This window comes from Ochotona curzoniae, unplaced genomic scaffold (assembly GCF_017591425.1).
Source record: "Ochotona curzoniae isolate NIBS_2020 unplaced genomic scaffold, NIBS_Ocur_1.0 contig_4807, whole genome shotgun sequence".
In the NCBI taxonomy this organism is placed as follows: Eukaryota; Metazoa; Chordata; class Mammalia; order Lagomorpha; family Ochotonidae; genus Ochotona; species Ochotona curzoniae.
This window is the reverse complement of record NW_024466394.1, coordinates 7,528-16,804: the sequence shown is the minus strand read 5'-3', so window position 1 is coordinate 16,804 and position 9,277 is coordinate 7,528. Positions and strand designations below refer to the sequence as shown.

Genomic DNA, 9,277 nt, shown 5'->3' with positions numbered 1-9,277 from the left:
GCAGAGAACCCGCAGGGAGCGCGACATCTGTGTGCGCTGTGAGTGGGCAACCAGCTCTCCGAGGACCGCAGGTGATGGCAGGGTGAGGAGTTCTCCCAACCTGCCGGATGGCCTGTGGGATTCGCCTGCTTCCGTTGCTCTTGCACCACGCACCTCTGTGCGATGGATTGGTGTCCCACTGGAGGATTGGAGAAGGCCAGCTGAGGCAGGACTGCTCTGGGGACTCAAAAAAGACCACAGGAGTGATTTGCGGGATTACGAAGGACACATTTAGCAGCACATGCCCAGATGAGCAAGCAAGGGTGTGTGGGTTTCTCCTCTGTCCATCTAGTCTCCCTGTGGCACTCTTGGCTGTCGGTCCACGAAAGACCCGGAGTCCACCTTCCCATTTTTCTGGTAGGTAAATGAGAGGAGGATCCAGCCTGCCAAATCTTCCCATTGTAGCTTTCCAACTTGGCCTTTTGCAACTTCGGGTCTCCGGATGGCTGGGATAGTTTGTCTTCTCTTGGCTGCTGACACTTATCCCGTGCACCGGTGTCCTCGGTGGAAAAGACCAAATAGAGGCGAAGGATAATTGCTTTACGTGGAGAGAGTGGCCCCGTGCCGCAGGACCCAAGAGTGCAGAAGGTTCTAGAATGGAAACTGCAAGTTCTTGGCCTGTCCTGCTTGTCCTGGGAGCCAGAGAGTATCCTACACTAACACAAGTGGGTTGCAAGTTAACTCTGTGCAACTTGACCAAAGCTTTGTCTCTTCGCCTTCTGCAGTGGACAGTGCTGACAAATACAAGCAGACCTTTGGGGCATGGCCGGGGCTGTGAAGTCAGGAAGAGCTGATCAAATTTATATCACTGGACATCTCTACGTGGCAGTCTTTTTCTTTTTTTCCAGAACTCTTTTGTTAAACATTGCTTTTTGTTCTTTACATTCTCTTTCTCTCAAGTCATTACTTTTTGTTTGTTCCAGTTAATAATTCCCTAAATAGCAAAAATAAGGCTGCGCTTCTTCCACACTGACACAGTGCACTTTGGCGTGGGAAGAGCGATCAGTAAGAAAAAGAATTCCTTTCCATACCCAGAATAAAGTACGAACTAACAGATGTACTCACTCTCATAATAAAAAAATGTTTGTGATAAAAGGTAAATAAAGTTTTGTAACTTTTAATATCCACTTCAAAAATCCAATTGTAAATTCTAAAATGTGGCCATATGTGTTTTCCTTCATAATAATGATTTCAAATATTTGGGTTCAAATTAAACATTATTTTAAAGATTTATTTTTATTTCAAAGTCAGACTTACAGAGAGAAGGAGAGACACAGAAAGATCTTCCTCTACTTGTTCACTCCCCAAGTGGCCACAACAGCTGGAGTTGAGCCAATGCTGAGGCCAGGAGCTTCTTCCAGGTCTCCCATGGGGGTGCAGAGTCCCAAAGTCTTAGGCCATCCGTGACTGCCTTCCCAGGCCACAAGCAGGGACCTGAATGGGAAGTGGAGCATACAGAGTACAAACCAACACCCATACAGGATCCTGGCACATGCAAGATGAGGACTTTAGCCACTAGGCTACCGTGCCAGTCCCAAATGTAACTTTTTAAAAGCATAAATGCTGTTAATTCAATGCTTTCTAACAACTTAGGACATCATGTCCAAGCTAGATTTTTTAGAAACTTTCTAAGCATCATGTTTGATTTCTGCCTGAGGATCCTGTGAGTAGCAGGAAAGTGAAACAAAGAGGTTCAGGGCTAGACAATGTTTCAACCAACGTGCTGACACCAAGAACATAATCAAGTCTCCCCCTTTGCTCCCCATTATAAATATTCTCTACTGTCTTCCCAGAAAACCCCAGTGTCTGGGACCTGTACATGCCACTGCTCAATGAATGATCTGGTTTCTTCCATGTGATGTATAGGAAATGAAGCCAGTGTGTGTGTGCATGGCATGGTGTAAAGGGGAGCAGAAGCTGTTGGAAACAAACCTGTCGGCCCAATCACTGAGACAAGCAAATAGACTTGGACAGTCATCTCAGTATAACCAAACCAATGCTGTGTGTATATAATGTTCTTCCCAAGGCCTGTCACATATTTCTAGGAAAACTTAGGAAGGGCTGATTAAGTAAACCTCAGAATAAAGTGTAATTTGTGAAATAAATGAATAGAGAGACACTGTATTACTTTTCAATCTCTAAGACATTCAAGTCCATAGAGTGGATGAACTTACTCATTCATTCATTCATTCATTCATTCATTTGTATCATCAACAAAGCAAAACAGGTAGCTGTGCAAAGCTCATGCTCTGCAGAGTGTACCTGTTTGAAATGAGAGTACACAAACAATTTAATACAATTCACACTTTAGATGAGTTTATAGTCTTCTAATCTTCTCCAACTTAAAAAAATGTATTCAGTGTACTTACTTGAATGGTACAACATCAGAGAGAATGAAAGAGACAAAGATTCTCATTTGCTCCTCCACCCTCCAGGTTGCCCCAACAACCAGAACTGCACCTGGCCAAGGGTCTCCCATGTGGGTGACATGGACCCAAGCACGTGGGAATTCATCAGCTGCCTTCCTAGGCAATTGGCACAAAGTGGAGTTGTACATGAGTAGGTTGGATTTGAATGTGCATTCTGTGTGAGATGAGGGTGACTGAAGTGGCAGTTTAATTTGGAGCACCACCCCTCCTACCCTTCTTCAGGCTTGTCTGATTCATGGAGTCATTTATGTAATTATTTTTTCTTTTAAGATTTAGTTATTTTTATTGGCAAGACAGATTTACAGAGTGAAGGAAAAACAGAAAGATCTTCCATCTGCTGGTTCACTCCCCAAGTAGCCGCAATGGTTGATGCTGTGCCAGTCTGAAGCCAAGAGCCAGAAGGTTCTTCTGGGTCTCCCATGCAGGTGCAGGGTCCCAAGGCTTTGAGTTGTCCTTGACTACTTTCCCAGGCCACAGGCATGGAGTGAGAAGAGAAGTGGAGCAGCTAGGATATATACTGGCGCCCATATGGGATCCCAGCATGTGCAAGGCAAGGACTTTAGCCACTAGGCGACCACACCGGGCCCGATTTATGTAGTTATACCTGGGTTCCATCTTCACAGATTCCATTCATTTTGGATAGTGTCTGATCACAACAATTTTTAATTGGTTTTAATTTTCAGGAAAGATTGAGAGCTACTGGTTCATAAAAGATAAAATGAGCAAAAAGAAAAAATAATATTATGAAATTTTAGTAAATAGGCCAGACTGTCATTTTGTGCTGATGCTAACGAGGGTACAGTGAAGATCATCACACCCAGGATGGCATTGTCCGCTGTGCTCTTTGACAGAAGGAGTTTGACAATACTCACCCCCCCTTTTTTTTCAATATAGGTGCAGATTAGGATTTATTGGGAATTTCACATTTTTTTCTTTAAGTTTTATTGATTGATTGATTTGAAAGGCAGATGTTACAGAGAGATGGGATAATGTCTTCCATCTGCTCATAACTCCCCAAATGGCTGCAATGGCTACAGCCGAGCTTATTCAAAGCTGGGAGCCAGGAATTTGTTTCAAGTCTCCCCCATAGGTGCAGGATTCTAGGGACTTGGGCCATCCCCTACTGCTTTCTCAGGCTATATATAAACAGAGAGATGGATCAAAAGTGAAACAGTCTGGACTGGAACTGGCTTCCGTATATTATGCCAGCTCCACAGGATGAAGGAGTAGCTTGCTGTACCACTGTAGCAAACTCTCCATATTCTAATTAGCAAACGTCGTGTGTCTGTGAATCAAGCCTGTCTGTACCAGCACTAATGCAATAACATGAAGACTCACACGTTGTGAATGCCTGCACTGGTCCTACTTTCTTTATATTGAATATTGTCATCTCATTTAATGTTATGCATTACATTGCAAAACCCAACCATAAGTTACAAACAATTCCTTTTTTTGTTGTCCCCTCAAGAGTGGTCATCTTTAACTATGGTTTCCAAAAACGTTGTGTTTTCAAACTTTCAGCTGTTTTCATTGAACACACTTTGTGTTTAGGGATTCTTTGTATTCTGTGGTTAAGTCCTAAATCTTGCAGTAATTGTCTCCAAGTCACATTCACAGAATGTGTTACTTTGAGGCAAATATCTGCTAGACAGCTAATCCTATCTGTGATTTAGGAGAGTCTCGTAAAGGCCACTCAACAAAAAATGGCACTTCTTGACAAGTTTTTTTTTTTGTTTGTTTGATTTTTGAGTTTTTCTTCCAAAGGTTCAGGCCTTCTCTAGATTGACTATGCTGATGAAATTGAATTTAGAGGAATTTATTTTGAAATACCCAATATTAAAACTAAAATCATGTTACCGAACAAAATTATTATTCAGCAAATCTATCTCTATTTTAACTATAGTTGAAGCCACAATCTTTAACTGAAGATAATCTCATTCATTGGCACTTCTGAGTCACCTTACATCATGAGGCATTTTTATGTATGTGGTTCCAATGAGATTTTGGGGTAAAAAAGCTACTTGTGCATTTAGAAGGTAACTGACACTGAGTTCTACATGTTTTAGAGAATATATATACATATATATATCACATGTACACATGTATGTTATCTCAAAATCATTGATGATATTTATATCTATGAATGTCATTAATAATTTGCATACATACATATATTCACTATATAATATTTATATCGTGTGATTAGTCATTAATGATTAATGATATGTTTATGCACAACTACATACATACAAGTTTACATATCATCCTTGCACAGGGGCCATGCTAATCTTCTCTGTATCACTCCAATTTTAGTATGTGTGCTGCCGAAGCGAGCAGCAGATGTGCATATCATTACCCGTTAGGAATTATCGGTGTGCAGGGTCATTCAATATTTTGTTGAAATAATCTTAATATAAAATAGAATAATACACAATAAATGCAATCATACAATGAGAGAACCTAGAGTGCTGAAGTTTATTTCCTAGGGAAACTAGTGAAAAATGACTGGATTGTAAGTCTTTCAGCCAGAAAATAAAGGATTTTAGAATGATGAGAATAGTTTGAAGGAAATGATACAGGGTGCACAGATACCTCACATGGTACTAAATGACTCATAAAATGCAGCACTTTTTCTTCTTTTTTTACAAATATATTGGGAGGGAGCCATGCTTGCGCATCTCACCACTGAGTGTGGTACAGTACTTTGATCTTCAACAATATACAACATTTGTGGCATAATAACTGTAATAGGACTATTCAGCTATTTTACATGGCAATAATCCAGTCCTCTCTCATCAGGATAAACTGTAAAGACAAATCCTTTCAAAATCAGAATTAGTTCCTTGCAGGGGAGTGAGGCTACAATTATCCTTTAAATAGGAGCAGCTGCATCATGGGACCGGCTGGCGCATAGCAGTGAAGTGTTTTTCCAACGCAATTAACTGGATTTTTTTCAAAAAAAAACACAAACTAATAATCTATAAAAAGTCAATTGGAAGGTGAGTAGGTGTGGAATTTCTGAGATGAAAGGAACAATCATTATGCTTACCTGAGTTGATATTCCTGCCTTAGTAAATGCTATTTTGGGGGAAAATGGACAATCAAGGCTCATATTTTTCTGCGAAATGGTGGCCTCAACAGGAACCAGAGTAATACAAAGAAGAGGAGGGTAATTCTGTTTTATGTGTGCACTCTGTATCTTATTTTGAGATCTATTCATTGCTATATTTTGTTATTGTTTTTTTCCAAAACAGATGATGAATCAGCAGCAACATTTCAATTTAGACAGGAAAGGTAATACGATGAGGCTTCAAAGAGCTTGTGGGAAAAGTACACTTCCTTTTATTTCCATGTTCTACCGTTTTTAAGCCCATTGAACCTCAGTAGGAAAATATAAAGCATAACTCGCAGTACATACACAAATTAGTAACTATATCCAGAATGAGACAAACTGGGATGGGAGTTTGTTGTTGTTGTTTTAAAACAAAACAAAGTAACAGAGCAAAACCCTTTTACCATAGAGATGACTAAAGCATCAGGAGAGATGATCTGTCTAGAGAGCAATGTCTTCAAACCGTGCACATCAAGTCTTTTTTAAAAAAAAAACTTGCAAATGACACTCCTGAGGAATCGAATGTAAAGCTGGAGCATGAATGATTTAGTCAAAAGTTTAAAGAATCCTCCCTCCCCCATCTGTACGATCTTGACCATACCACCAAAGCAGAGCTGTGAGCTTCCCACAAGCACTGCTTTTAAAATCACTGCAACCAATGAATGACAGTTTGTCATCACATGTGTCCCTACTGACACCCTTTGTGAAATACACCTTCCTTATTAAAATGGAAAGGACAGAGTTTGAACTTATTTAATCATCTTAAAGAGATTCTGTGCTCAAAATTTAAAAGAAAAAATACTTCTTAAGGCACAATTACATAGAGACAGAACGAGAGAAATTCTTCCATCTGCTGGTTCACTCCTCAAATGGCCACACCCTATGCATTGGACAAGGTCAAAGCCAGCAGCCAAGAGCTTATTCCAGGTCTCCTACATAGGTAAAGGGGCCCAAGAACTTGAACCATCCTCTAGTGATTTCCCAGGCACATTAGCAGGGATCTGAATTAGAAAGGGACAAGCTGGAATTGGAACTGGTGCCCTTGCAGGATACTGATGCTGCAGGCAGGAGCTTAATTCACTAAGCCACAGCATCGGCTCCTGTTCTCACAAATTTTGGATAGCATACAGTGAAGTACATTTAGGTAATGAGCCAGAGTATCTTGTCATTCTGTGGCTGCAATGGCTGGAACTGAGCCAGTCCGAAGCCAGGAACCAGGAGCCTTTTTTGGGTCTCCCATGTGGGTACAAGGTCCCCAGGCTTTGGATCATCCTCCACCGGTTTCCCAGGCCACTGGGAAGAAGCTGGAAGGGAAGCACAGCTGGATGGGAAACACAGTGGCGAGGACGTGAACTGGTGCCCACATGGGATTCTGGCTCTTGAAGAGGAGGATTAGCAAATTGAGCCATCGTTCCTGGTCCTCTTACAGCTCTTTGAAGCTCAAAAAATGCTCTTTAAAAATAGAAAATTAGCTTTCACCCTAAATATTTTCAAAGACTTTATGAACCAAAAAATAAAAGTAAAATAAAGTAATTGCTGTAATAAGAATTTAAAAATCTGAGTTTATAGGCAAAATATGATATATCACAAGGAATTGCAATAATGAATACATATTTGGACTGTCACTTTTGTGAGAGGTCAGTCTCATGACCAGGATGGTCTTTTAGGATGATTTCACAGCCAAAGGTAAAAGAAAAGGAGTCCTCCTGCCTGACTATAGTGTGTTTCAATGAGTAACCTTCATTTCAGTAATTCACAGTCATGTATTTTTAAGATATCAAGAGACCACCAGCTTCACACTTTGGCAAATAGTTCCTACCAAATTCCCACTCCTCCCACGAAATCTTCTAGAGTTGATTAGGTCAACATGCCTCCTTTCTTCTCCTGCCCCTAGGAAGAGGTACCCACTGTTTCCACTGAAAGTGCACTTACACTTGACCTTTGCATAACATGATTAGCTATTAGTCTACTCATATATTGCTTTAACATTTCTGGCTTGTTTCTAGTGGCTTTTGAGCATGTCTATTTGTATTAATGTGCTGGAAGCTAATTACAAGCTTCAATAGGGAAGAGAGTAAGTCTCAGTGATAGGACTTTCAGTCCCCATTTAGCACTGATTTATTAAAAAAAGTCAAAGTCCTTTTTGCAAGAATACAACTGCCATATGTTTACCTGTGCTTCCCCAAAATTCAGTTCACACATTCCTGTCCTAACCTCCAACATCGTGTTATTTGCAGATGAGGCCCTTGTTAGATAATGAGACGTACATGAAGTCATAAGGCTGGGACCCGCCTAAGAGGATTTGAGCCCGGCAAAGAAGACACTAGAGAATCTTGTCTCTCGCTCCGAGGCAAGAAGAGAGTAGGTCATATGACAGACCTAGTTGCAGTTGATTTTTAAATTTCTTTTTAAAACTTTTTATTTATATGCTTATTTGAGAGGCAGGAAAGAGGGAGAGAGAAATCCCAGTTTGCTGTGATACTTCCAAACTCCCCAAATGCCTGCAGCGAGTGGCTTTGGGCAAGTCTAGGTCTCCCAACATCGTCTGACCTAGTCAGGGCTGTTCCCCGCGTTTGAGGGCAGAAACCAGGGGTGGAAGATCACTGTTGCTTTCTTTCTTTCTTCCTACATCCCCTTGTCATTCTGCTTTTCAAATCAACAAACATTTTACAAAAATAATATTTTAAAAAAATAATAAATAATTTTTGAACCACACTTATTTTTTTATGTTTACAAAACTTACAAATTAATTAAAGAAGAAAGACATGAAGAGAAAAGTGGCACATTCCCATCTGCACATCTCAACTGCCTGCAGTGGTCAGCACTGGTTCAGGACTGAGGCCAGAAGCAGAGAATTCCATCTGAGTCGCCCCGGTGGGCAGCTGGGGCTCAAGTACATCTTTCTAAGTATGTTAGCAGAAAGGTAGGTTGGAAACAGAGGCAGAATTTCACCCAATCACTCCTACATAGAAGGTGGATCTCTCAAGTGGTGGTTTGAGCCATTATGCGACCATAACTGAACTTACTTTTCGATTCCATCCTTTTACATGAACTTTTGATGAAGTCTCACGTGTTAACTGTTGTTGCTGATAATGCTCGTGTTCCTGCCTTTCTATTCTCCCATAGACTGAGTTGCTCATTTATGTTTTTCATGTGATATCTCTAAACATCGGTAATCTCTAGAATAAGAGTTGGCCAGAGAATGAATGGAGAAAGCAGCAGTCAAACTGAGCACAGTTTATATGCAAAGAAAGATTTTAAAGAGAATTAGTACAAGAACAACAAGAAAAGTGGTAGAAAGGCAGTTCTCATAATTGAAACTTAGTTCATTTAACCAATGTGCTTATTTTAATCATGTCTGTAAGAGGTTGGGGTGTCTTGAGTTTGATAGCTTTGTATTATATTTCAAACACAGTAAAATTTCCAAACATTATTTCTATTATAGTGTAGATTACAAAAGCAATTTTGGGAAATTCTTTCTCTAGATGGGGAAATCAGATACTTGTGTTTTCTTTTTCAATTTTCTGGGTTTTTTTTCTTTTTTAATTTTCTTTTTTATTTTATGATACAATTCCATAGACTCTGGGATTTCCCTTGCCCCCTCCCCAAACTAGCTCTCCTCCCCCGACTGATTCCCTCCATATTTAAACAATAGTAAAATCCTTCATACGCAGTCCTAAGTCCATCATTCTGCTGT

The 9,277-nt window shown here is 40.3% G+C and overlaps 1 non-coding gene across 1 annotated transcript; it reads right to left on the bottom strand.

Moving 5' to 3' along the window:
• Positions 1–4,698: 4,698 nt before the first annotated feature.
• Positions 4,699–4,805, bottom strand: LOC121161727. The gene has a single exon (XR_005884711.1). It is a non-coding gene; the product is annotated as a U6 spliceosomal RNA (small nuclear RNA).
• Between the last annotated feature and the right edge of the window lie 4,472 nt (positions 4,806–9,277).